The following is a 13168-nucleotide window of genomic DNA, read 5'->3' on the forward strand; positions in this document are numbered from 1 at the left end:
AAAGCAACGGAGGGGCCTAGGCAATATCCTCAGGGATGGAAACGCACTTCTACACTGAGATGAAAATTACAATTTATGCCTAACGAACGTATTTGATGTTTTTCTGAACTTACCTTCTGTGATACATTTTAAACCAATGTTTTTTTTTTATCAAAATAGTATTACAAAACAGTCTAAAACTAGTTTAATAACCTGCCAAATAACTGTTTTGTATCGAAATGGTGTCAAGGGTCAAATATTGTTGGTAATCTCTGCTTAATACAAAATATGGAATCAAATTATATGGTCTCCACTTAAAAAAATAAAAACTATTTTAAATAATAAACTATTTGAAATACACATGTTCTATTCATTCATTCTATGCATCCTTGGTGTAAATACTCCTCATTACAAAAGAAACAAAAGAATACAACAATAATTTCACTTAATTAATTTCATCAGCCTCACAAGCTGGCACAACTTGGGGTAGTGGGGGTTGAAAATATAGAGTATTGATGTAAACACTCTCAAAGTTGTCCCAGGACCAGCCCAAAGCTTATATTTAAACATATCTTTTCATTCATCAGACACCCTTGTCTAGTGCGACTTACAGGAGCAATTTGGTAACTTGCCCAAGACTACAGTTTCTTCACCTTGTTGGTCTCAGGGATTTGAACCGGAAACCATTCAGGTACTGGCCCAACGCCCCAAGCGCTAGTCTACCTGCCAGTTAGCCCCAGACAAATTAGTCAAGTGGGGTGAGGTTGCAAACGGTTGCCAACGGTTGCCCAGGAGACAAACACAGCAGAGACGCTGCACCGCCACCCAGAGTCCCTCTTAGCATCACTGGAATCAACCTGTCCTCAATCGTGCCCCAAGGCTAAAAGAGATGAGGTGGGCTGTAATACATTTTCAAACACATTCATCAGGTTAAACAAATAACTGTCTCACCGGTCTCCTGCCAGCAGGGCCACTTTCACCATCTGTGTATCTCCATAAACCAAACATTGTCTCGTAAAAAGTGAAATAAGACGTCACATGTTCAAAAGTTCCAGAAATCTAGTACAGAAATTGTTTGATGAATATAAAACAGTAGACAGTGAAATAAAAATAAGCAAAAACAAAACATTATTTGGAATCAGTATTTTGGAGTAATAAACTTAATTAAAAATAAATAAAAATTCACTGTCTACAGTGGTAACCAAATGGAACCCCCACAAAACAAAATAGTACTATTTAATTTATTTAATGAGCAAATGTATAGGAAAAGAGAACAGTGATCTTTACCTATATGTAAAACATATGCAGGAATACAGAAAACACAGGGTTCACAACCTGTCTCTGACCATAGACATATTTCATACAGTATTTGAGAGCACACTGTAGGCAATATTTACAAAACAATGTTGAGAGGTTTTGTTTCTATGTTTTTCAGTCCGTAATAAGAGGACTGAAAGAGAGATTGTATTGGGTAACATTTGTATAAAACGTATGCCAATACAATTTTAAAACGTACATATTTGTCCCAAGTTTCTATATTAGAATTGTAAAATATGCTAGGCCTTCCTGGAGTTGAACCCTTCTGGAGAGATGTAAGAGCAACAACGATTCTTTACTTCCTTTAATACAACAGCGAACTCTGAACTGGAGTAAATCATTAGAGAAGCATAACTGCAAAACCCACTGTTCTCTGAACTGAGCTTCCTGAGGCAAAATTAAGTTAATTTAGTATTTAAAAAAAAAAAAAATTATTGACAATTATTTCTTAATCTGTTATTTTAAAGCAACAACAAACTCCTATATTCACTGTGGCAAATTCATTCAATCTGTGATGCACACAGGAGAGATAAGACTAGGTTTACAATTAGAGGAGGGACTTTAAAATACCTGCCAAAGTCAGAGAAGAAGTTAAATATCAGAAAACTCTGTGAACCTGCTGTAACTCTGTGCTAACTCCAATCACAAAGCCTGGCTTCACCGGATTAGAACTCAAACAGTGGGTGCCATGGTTACACCCAATGACACCTTCCTCCATAGCTATATACGTAAGTCCACAATTATGGCTAACATAGGTGTGGTCAGACACTGATAATGCTAACACCTTGAAAAAGCCTTATATAATATTATCCTTGCACTTGTTTCTTTTCCTTTTGGTGTGCTGTTCCAGCATTTAAAGCCACACACACGCCACATAAGGAGCGCTCCCTGGGGCATACCCGGAACGTCTAAGTCCTAAAACTAGGATATTTTTAGCCCCTTAATCTTGTCTGTGCAATTCCAAGCCAGACACAATAATGGTTTAAGGGTGGACCAGGGAACCCTTCCTTGGGCAGTATGTCAGGCAGCTGACAGCCATTCAGGTCTGCTGCTTCAACGGCGCGGCAAATAGCCCTACCCACACTGCTCTGGTGAGGCAGCTCCGTATTTCCACCCCAGTGTGAAAGGCCTCCTTCATAGGTCTCCTTCAGGAGAAAAAAATAAATAAATCTACTGTAACTAGCCTAGCTTAACCTTTCTGAACAAATGAACAAATTCCAGGACACTTTGCAGTGGGTTTCTGTCACTGAGCACCAGGGATGCAACGGTACAGTGGGCCCACGGTATACCGCGGTTTGTGGGACATGGAAAGCGGTACAGTTTCGGTATGAATGACGTAATCAAGTTAGAAATGTTTCCACTCGAGTAGCCAACCGGGGCAAAGCAATGCTTGTAGACTTTAGATTGTTTACCGTCTCCTTTCCCTCGTTATTGTACTGAGCCAATGTTAGTGCAAAAAAAATATAATAATAAAAACACTGAAAATATTTTGCATTTCGGTTGACAAAAACGAGACAAGACCAAATTATGTTTTTTGAAGTTTGACCAATGTCTTATATAACTACTTGGATATTTGGATTTTGGAAAGGAAGCTTGTGTTTTTGTTTTGTCCAATCAAAAGCATACATGGACATGAGCAGAAATGTTTGCCTTTCTCGTTCCAATGTTGCAATGCTATTTGGTGGAAAAGAAATGTCATGCCCAGGTCATTCCAGAATCACCTCAGATGGTTCTGTAATCTGGCGGCAACGGATTGACTGCTTTCATTACGGCTACTCCCCCGGTACAAATTACTGGTAGAAAAAAAGGGCAGGCACTTTAAATATCACATACTGTATATTCTGGCGAACACAGCGTTTGCAACCACACCCTGACAGAAAAATACTACGAACATGAAAACACATGTGGAAGCACATCATTTCCTACTGAGATGTCACTGCAAATCGTCCATTGTTTTTTTTAAGGGGGAGGGGGTTGCGGTCACTGCAATTGCCACATTTTCAGACATTGCTGTGGAGTAAAGTTTGCTGTCGGGAGCCCTCTAATGGCCTGGGGCCCCAAACAGTTGCCATGACCGGCACGCAGGCACTGAAAGATATTGCACTGAACCATTGTGCTGTAGAAGCAAACTCTGAAGTTGTGTGATGATGTGTCATATCAGAGCAGACACCCTATAATTTCTGCAGACAATTGTTGAATCGTATGTATCTTTCTGAACAGCTGATCACATACGTGCAAAAACACAGATTTTACAATCTGTGTCATATCAGAGCAGACACCCTATAATTTCTGCAGACAACTGTTGAATTGTATGTATCTTTCTGAACAGCTGATCACATACGTACAAAAACACACATTTTAAAAGTAAAGAAAATTACTCCCAAAAAATGTTTTGTCCTTGGGACTAGTTTAATTATTTGTTTAACTTTGCAATCAATAGTCTTTGTTTGACATACATTAAAGGCGAAAAGAATTATTGCATACGCTTATGGGTGAATTGCCCTTAAGGATTCGGGTTAAGAAGGAAAAACAGACTGTACCAGTTGTCATTCACATAAAACACATTTCATTCAGTGTTTCTAAAGGCCTAATATTGTCATGGGAGTGGGAACTTTCTCTGTGAATCATGCCGTACTCGGGTGGAATGATGTGTCCCTACACACATTTCCAGTACATTAGGTCAGGCTGACTGTCATGGCTCCAGCATCTTGAGCCTGTTGTGCCAGTGTTTTGTTTTTGTCTCTAGTCTGAAGTTCTTTTTTGCTGAGTTTCCTGAACACATCCCGGCTGAGTTCCCAACCACTTACACCTGCTGCGATCTGCAAACCTGGTCCTGATTACCTTTCCCTGCACCGTTATAAGCCGCGACCAGACATCCATTCCCTGCCGGATCGTTAGCGTAACCAGTACGTTTAGCTCCCGTATCCAACCGCTAATTTTGGAAAGTCCTTTTGCTGTTTTTGTTTTGTTGCCTGTCGCTAATCTGCTGCCTGTACCTCGGTCTACAGCTACTCACCTGGATCGTCACTCACACCTGCCTGGCCGTCTACCTCACTGCAGCATGTATTGGATGAGCACACAAGCCTCCCGTCTTCCTGCCTCACTCCCTGCCGACCAACGGAACCTATCGTTTCCCTCATTCAAAATCCAAATAAATATTCAACTTCTACTTACCTCGTCCTGGTCTGCTTTTGGGTTCCTGCGCAAGACTTATCGTGTCTTATCGTGACCCGAAGATATGAAAAGGTACAAGGTAATAAATAGCAGCAACGCATTCAAATGTCAAAAAGCCAACTCATGGCCCCAGTCACTCTGCACCTAGGCTTGGACTCCAGATCGATAAACAGGGATATTAGGGGCAAACTGAATAACATTTTCACATCTATGTTGGCACTATCCCAGCACATCCCATCCACATGGAATGGAGAAGACGAAGGACAACCCATCCACATGGAACATAGAAGACGAAGGACCTCCCATCCACATGGAACAGAGAAGACGAAGGACCTCCCATCCACATGGAACGGAAAAGACGAAGGACATCCCATCCACATGGAATGGAGAAGACGAAGGACATCCCATTCATTTGGAACAAAGATGAAGGACAACCCTTTCATATGGAACAAAGACAAAGGACCTCCCATCCACATGGAATGGAGAAGACGAAGAACCTCCCATCCACATGGAACAGAGAAGATGGAGGACATCCCATCCACATGGAATGGAGAAGACGAAGGACATCCCATTCATATGGAACAAAGATGAAGGACAACCCATTCATATGGAACAAAGATGAAGGACAACCCATTCATATGGAACAAAGATGAAGGACCTCCCATCCACATGGAACAGAGAGCCTCCACTGTCAATTAGGCAAATAAAGAACCCTGTCTATGTTTGTTTTTTTAATCTGCCCTAAACAAGTTTGCCCCTAAACAAGACCACCACATTACAAGGGTTAGTTTCAACATTGCTGTCCGCCACTGGGGTAGTTCATTAGATGTCTGTGTGACAGTAGAATCCTTTTAGCAGGTTTCCATGAGCAGATAACGCTGCTTCATGACTTCTTAATGTGTTTGTGTTGTGCCAAAAGCTCCTGGTTATGGACGAGTTAAGGACAAGGACGGGACTCACTCTGTTCAGTTTCCATTCAGGCCCATACTGATTTTCAACACCAGGAGACATTTTTATTTTGGACACTGGCCACTCCTTGTTTCCAAGATTAATTAAGAAGAACCATTTGTGTGCGCAGCACTGTTCCCCTGGGGAACAGTCACTTGGGTGCGCAACCCTAATGAGGTTGGCCTTCATATCTAAGGATGTGCTCAAGGAGGCATGACAAGGTCGGGCCATGAGGATAATTGGCTGGGTCAATGTTCTCAGACGTCCAGGCATGGCACGTGTCTATGGAGAATCCTGAATCTGAGTGAGTGTGTGTGTGAGTGTGTATATGTAAGTGAAGGCGAATATACAGGTCTGTACAAAGCTACGAAAGGTGGTGTGTTATTACAATGGAAGACCTGTGCTTGTTAATTAAAGTTCTATTCTTTAACCTCTGGGTGCAAAATGCTATTCAGGTGATGTAGCAGGTTGCCTGAAGAGGAGCACAAAGACAGTCAGACACTATTCCCGTATTCCTTCAGCGGTAAGGCTTTTTTGCATTTTGAATTGACTACCAATGTGACTTCAGTGCAACAAAAGCCTTGAGCATTGACAATGGATGTGATTGCCATCAAACCAAGCCCTGTCCATCAAATAACGTGCATGACAAAAAGTGCGGGGTTAATAATTACACTACGAACATCTAAATAACACTCAGTCATCCCTATCATGCCAGCCTCACCCCAGTCCATTGATTACAGGCTGCAGGGTAGTTACCATGGCCAACAGCCTACAGGCTGTGTGCACGTGTGTATATGCATGCGTGTATTTGTATTCATGTACATGCATGTGTGTGTGTGTGTGTGGGTGTGGGTTTGCTAGAGGGCATGCTCGCAGTCATGTGTCTTCCTGTCAGTTACAACTCTCAGGGCTCTGTTACCAGGGTTAGATTTCAACCGTGACAGGAAGCAAACCAGAGCGTACAGATAACCTCCGACTTGAGGGCTTTCATTTACTCTGCTCAGTTAGGGTCTTAAGATGAGACCTTCGGATAGCAGACGTGGAGAGGCCTAACGTGTCCCAGAAGACAGATTATTGTATTGTGGACGATAAGCACGGGTAATATATTACGTAACGAGAAGGACATTTCCTATCAGCCGTTGTGAAGTTGGATTTTCTGAGTCTCAGTCTCAATTATGAAATTAGATTAGAGGACTTTATAGAGCATCCGGCCCCTTAATTGTGTGGAAAGCGAGGGATGTATTGATTATTCTGGAACGTTGCCGCTCTTTTCTGGGCCAGGTTTACAATTACCACAAATAATACGCGCTAAGGACATACTTAGGACATACACAGTACATGGCAGGTAGGGCAGCACTGCCGTTTCGTGAGAGGTTCAGAATGTTCCCTGTAAAAACCAAGGGGTGGTTATGATTACGCTGGATACACACGGAGATGGATACGAGGGGCCACGCAAACAGAAACGTCCGGTTCTGCTGGAAACAGATACTGGGTTTGGTTTCACTTTCAAGGCCAACAGTGGCAGAACGTGGCTGGGAGGAATGTTTCCACTGATTAGCCAGTACCTGGAAGATTGCCGTTTGGATACCTGTGATGCTATGACATTTTCCGGTGGAACGGCTAAAGATTTTTGGAGCCTTTTTTATTTTAACAAACGTTTTGGCGAGCAACTGATTATGTGGGCTGCAATGGACAAGCTGCTGGGAGACATCTACTTCATATCAATGTAATAACTAAACAATTTTGTGAGAAAACACAGCCCAGGACACAAGCGTGTTCTATAATACACATTATTATCTGAAGTGACTGGCTTACAATTGGTTTTCAGCAGTTGTGGTTTGTCTGAGACCCTGCTGTCCTGCCTCTTCGATCTATAAAAAAAGGCTCAGTTCGTTTTGCCTACATCATCTATTGTATAGTACACTCCGCCATATGAATGTGATGAGACTGACAGCTACTCTGACCAAGGCAAATTCAATCACTGGATACACACCACTGCACAATAGGAAGACAAAAGGAAACTCAGCCAGTCATGCTAGGAGCTAATTCACACACCTGCTCGGACGATTTGCGACACATTATAATTGTGACTTTGATCTTGAAAGCTTGTCTCGGCCTCCAAAAAGAAAATCATCACAATAAAAATTATGCACAGAGATCAGAAGGGAAACACTGCAGAGATGTCCTATTTGACTAATCCCCACGGTAAAAGGAGTTTGCAAAGGCAATCATATTTATATTGTCAGTTTCCATTTTGAAAGCAATCAGTAGGGTGACAATTAGTGGAACAATTAAATATTCATTTGTTAGGAAGCAAAATAAAAGGCGAACAAAGGCGTGTTCTCAGGTGGGCCCCACTACTCAATGCTACAGTAAATCTGTTCAGCCTACAGCTCAGTCATTCCATGGAGTGGTAGATTTAAATGCACCTACTGGCAGGTTTCCAAGGTAATTAACCACATTCTATGGGATCGTCTTTACATTTTTAAAAAGGAAGTGTATCATATATTATATGATATATTATATTAATATTTATATTTTATCGACTACGAGAAAGAACACACCTGTCACACGTCCCCTTTGAGGTCTTCCGCCCTCAGTCTCACAGTCCAGGACAGCTGGGTTGAAAGCAGACATCTGCATTTAGAAAACTGCCGCGGTGGCATCAGACGGCCCAGTCGGTTACATTGTATGGGGAGACAAGAGAAGATAACATAACATAGAGCGGAATCTGTGCATCAGCACCACCCCCTCACCACGCAAGTTTATGCAACAAATGCCCAAACCCCTTCCAAATTCACAGAGACTTTCACACAATAAACCGAGATTTTACAACAAAAAAAACATGAGCACTGAAACAATCGTCCCACAGTCACCTCACAGATGGTTCAGAACCACGTATGCCACTAAGTCGCTCCATGAGAGACATTACAAATTAGAGACTCAAGAGCTAAGTATGGAAAAGAACATCTACGAGTAGCTAATGGTTTTGCACTTAGGTCTGTCATGCATATGACAACACATAAATGACTATGTTAGCCAACGCAGTGCGGGTGTAGACTATATTCAGGGAACCGAAGATCTCAAACACAGAGTTGACATCTTCATAAAATCTTATAGCTCCATTCTGTCAGTGCTACACAACCACCTGCTTCTATCAGGGACATTTGCAATCCAATCTGATTTAGCCTGTCTAATGTACTGCATATTATTCAGCATGAAGCCTTCACCTCATATTAACTGTCTGAAGATGAGCAAGAATTCATGGTCTGTGGGAGATCATCACACACGATTCAATGCACATCTGGGTCTTTCTATTGGAACCCACTTTCCGAAGGTTGCATTGCTATAGCAACAGCTGTAAAGATATTTAACGAAGTTACTTTGCAAGAGCTATTGCTGTGGCCCGCTTAAAGAGGAAGCTCACCAATTATACATGTTTTTCAATTTTTTATTTATTTAGATTTTTTTGAAAGAAATTCAGAATATTGTTTTAGTAATCACTTGCTATTGATGACAATGTTATATGACAATGTGTCTAAGTATTTTGAAGAATATAAACTGAGCAGGGCTCTTAGATCCATGAACACAGGTCCGCTAGTAGAGCCCAGAGTCCAAACTAAACATGAAGAAGCTGCGTTTAACACTTATTCTGTACAAAACTGGAATAAACTACCAGAAGATCTTAGACGAGCCCCAAACTTACACATTTTTAAATCCAGGTTAAAAACACTTCTCTTCTCACTGTTTAGCCTTATAGCTTCCTTTGTTTTTATCCCATTTTTAAACTGTATATGTTTTCTTATTGTATTTTTTATTATTATGCTGTATTAATTTGTTTTGATGTTTTCATTTGAGTATTTGTTTTTATGTTATTGTACTTTCATATATTTTTCTTTGTAAAGCACATTGAATTGCTTCAATGTACAAATTGTGCTATATAACACAATCCAAAACACTCCAAATCAACTTATTCCATTTAAAGCTTATTCTAGATCATTCTGCAGTGAATTTGAGAAGACTCTCACTCTCCCAGTAATCCTCATTGGTGTAGTAGTTTCAATGTTTTAAAAAGCATTATTCAAATATGGCTGGCAGAGTACATTATCTGGATGACGTAATGTGTTGTTCTGGAGCATTTTATAACATGCTTACGCCTTATCAAATGTATGCATTGGAGTCACAGATGTTCTGCGTAATAATGCAAAAATATAAAAATATTATTTGGGGGAACACCTGTTACTACCTTTTCAACTTGCTTTGTTCATCCTCAGTGCTAACTACAGTAGGGAAAACAAGTATTTGATACACTGCCGATTTTGCAGGTTTTCCTACTTACAAAACATGTAGAAGTCTGTAATGTTTATCATAGGTACACTTCAACTGTGAGAGACGGAATCTAAAACAAAAATCCAGAAAATCACATTGTATGATTTTTAAATAATGAATTTGCATTTTATTGCATGACATAAGTATTTGATCACCTACCAACCAGTAAGAAAATGGAAGAAGTTCAAGATGACGGTCAATCTCCCTCGGTCTGGGGCTCCATGCAAGATCTCACCTCGTGGGGCATCAGTGATTGTGAGGAAGGTGAGGGATCAGCCAAGAACTACACGGCAGGACCTGGTCAATGGCCTGAAGAGAGCTGGGACCACAGTCTCAAAGAAATCCATTAGTAACACACTACGCCGTCTTGGATTAAAATCCTGCAGCGCACGCAAGGTCCCCCTGCTCAAGCCAGCGAATGTCCAGGCCCGTCTGAAGTTTGCCAATGACCATCTGGCTGATCCAAAGGAGGAATGGGAGAAGGTCATGTGGTGTGATGAGACCAAAATAGAGCTTTTTGGTCTAAACTCCACTCGCCGTGTTTGGAGGAAGAAGAAGGATGAGTACAACCCCAAGAACACCATCCCAACCATGAAGCATGGAAGTGGAAACATCCTTCTTTGGGGATGCTTTTGTGCAAAGGGGACAGGACGACTGCACCGTATTGAGGGGAGGATGGATGGGACCATGTATTGCGAGATCTTTGCCAACAACCTCCTTCCCTCAGTAAGAGCATTGAAGATGGGTCATGGCTGGGTCTTCCAGCATGACAACGACCCGAAACACACAGCCAGGGCAACTAAGGAGTGGCTCCATAAGAAGCATACCAAGGTCCTGGAGTGGCCTAGCCAGTCTCCAGACCTGAAGCCAATAGAAAATCTTTGGAGGGAGCTGAAAGTCCGTATTGCCCAGCGACAGCCCCAAAACCTGAAGCATCTGGAGAAGGTCTGTATGGAGGAGTGGGCCAAAATCCCTGCTACAGTCTGTGCAAACCTGGTCAAGAACTACAGGAAACTTATGATCTCTGTAATTGCAAACAAAGGTTTCTGTGCCAAATATTAAGTTCTGCTTTTCTGATGTATCAAATACTTATGTCATGCAATAAAATGCTAATTAATTACTTTAAAATCATACAATGTGATTTTATGGATTTTTGTTTTAGATTCCGTCACTTTGTGCTTTGTGGAAAACCTGCAAAATTGGCAGTGTATCAAATACTTGTTCTCCCCACTGTATGTAGAACACCTAAGAGATAGAAACACTTTCAATAAAAATACTATTATACCCACAAGTACTCAAAAGGAAACATTTTGCTCCCCGTAAAAATTAAAATAATAATGTGTAACTGCATTATTACTACCTCAATGTGTTTTAAACTCAGTGTAAAACTGCATGCCTTAGTAACTCACCTTCAGATTTAATATTTGGCTTTGTTTATATTCATCACGTGGCGCTACAGCATACTGGCATTAAGAATGTATTTCATTAACATGGCCGACACCCTCATTCCATCTCAGCATGAGTAATCGTACTCTGTAATGGGATTGTGGTGGCTCAGGGCTTGTTTCCACTAGTCCATAAATACAAAAAGAAAAATGTTTAAAGTATGCATTTAGTTGTCTGAGCTGTACCACACAATGACCTTGTTCCTCTCTGAGCTATGACACAGGAAACACTGTAACCAGTGGAACTGCCACGAGACTGGAATTAGAAGGACTTCAGCTAGCTTGGCAGCTATCTTAGAAGCATGTCACCACTGCACATGGAGCAATAGCCATGTCACAGACATCCCAAAGCTGTGCAACAGTACACAGGCCTGGGCTGTAGGCCCTGGTTTAAAGGGCAAATGGAAACTATATTTGGCAGGCAAATTAACCGCATTGTCCTGGAAGACTGAGCCTATGACCGAGGGTGTAGCCTAGTCCTCATCACTTTCCTCAGCCATGTTTCGCCTTCTGGATTATGCTTGTATTGACATGCAAATGTAACAAGAATGGAAAACATGGAAATACGTGATCCCCAATCTAAGCCGGCCTATGAATCAACTACTGAATGGTAAGCAGTAGCCTTGTAGTTACTCTCAACATTTCAGGAAGCGATATTAATCCTTTGTGACGAAAGAAAGAGAGATGTATCCTCTAACAGCAAAGGCCTGGTTTTTATTTAGATATTGGCAGACAATGTCTTCCATTTCAAGGAATAGCTAAACCAGCTCTAATAGGTTAACAGAATCATACAGATACATTTCCGTAGTATAACAATGGTTTAAATGTAGACTAATCTAGTTGATTCTGTCTTTGTAGGCAAAAAGGCATTTTATTTCAGTGACCAATTCTGAAATTACTGTGCAGAGCATGCTTTTAAGTAATTAGAGATACAACAATAAGAAGATTCTTAGTAAATACCAATAGCAACATTCATATAACACAATCAGCCAATGCCAATAAAAATGTATTACCATTTTTTTTACCCATGTGCCCCGGTAGAAAAAAAATATATGAATAGAAAAAGTTATTAATTTACATTATCAAAAAATAAATTGCTTTCTGTAATTGTACATTACACCAGCTTATAAATGTGGTAAATTAGGTATAAGACTTCAACTTAACTGCAACAGAGAATAAAAAATAACAATAAAACAATAGGACAGAAGACTCGCGCAAAAAATACATATAATAATTACTAGAACAGACTAGATCAGATGAAAGAACACTGTGTCTGGAATAATAGGCTATTTTAAATCAATCAGCCAATACAAATTATTACATTTGTTTTGCCTATAAACATCCAATATCATTGTGGGACAATATTTATGTGCATCCCTGTAAGCAATATGCCCTGAGGAGGTGTGACTTAGGCCATATGCTTGACACAATGCACAGTGCCTGGACACAGCCCTTAACGGTGGTATATTTGCCGGATACCAGAACCACACAAGGTGCCTTAACATTAACCAGCTATAAACATTATTAAAAAAGTAAGACCTGTGGTATCAGGTCTTAGTCTTACCACAGCTTTCAGTGAATCAGCATTGAGGGCTTGAACCACCTAGTTTATAACAAACTAATTAACTCCTGAATACTTCTGTATTTTACTTTTCAAAAGTCATTAATTGCACTCATTCTGTGTCCCAGATCACAATCAGACCCTTATTAGAAGAGAGGATGGAAACCCCAAGTGTTTCAGCCCTCCAGCACCAGAGCTGAAGAAACCTGGCATAGAATGTATCAAGTTGTATCAGGTTGCTGAGCTCTTTACTCATAAGTGAGAGTTGTAATGTAATACCTAATGAGGCCTGGGGCTACTGACATGTAACACAACAACAGGAGTCATGGGAACACTGGGAAGCAATCTCCAGGTTTACAGTTTTCAGAGCACAACATCTCACAGATAACAAACAACAAAGCAGCATGACTTGCAT

At 40.8% G+C, this 13168-nt stretch overlaps 1 protein-coding gene across 6 annotated transcripts in view; it reads right to left on the minus strand.

The window, feature by feature from the left end:
• Window positions 1-13168, minus strand: part of osbpl8 (oxysterol binding protein-like 8) — a 73927-nt gene that overhangs the window by 59656 nt on the left and 1103 nt on the right. The window contains exon 2 of one of the 6 annotated variants that reach the window (XM_034290073.1): window positions 7983-8069. The exons of the other annotated variants lie outside the window; for them this stretch is intronic. The gene's annotated coding sequence lies outside the window, so the exon portion shown is untranslated. The remainder of the gene's footprint in view (window positions 1-7982; window positions 8070-13168) is intronic. 6 annotated transcript variants of the gene reach the window in all.

Source organism: Esox lucius, chromosome 23 (genome assembly GCF_011004845.1).
Source record: "Esox lucius isolate fEsoLuc1 chromosome 23, fEsoLuc1.pri, whole genome shotgun sequence".
In the NCBI taxonomy this organism is placed as follows: domain Eukaryota; kingdom Metazoa; phylum Chordata; class Actinopteri; order Esociformes; family Esocidae; genus Esox; species Esox lucius.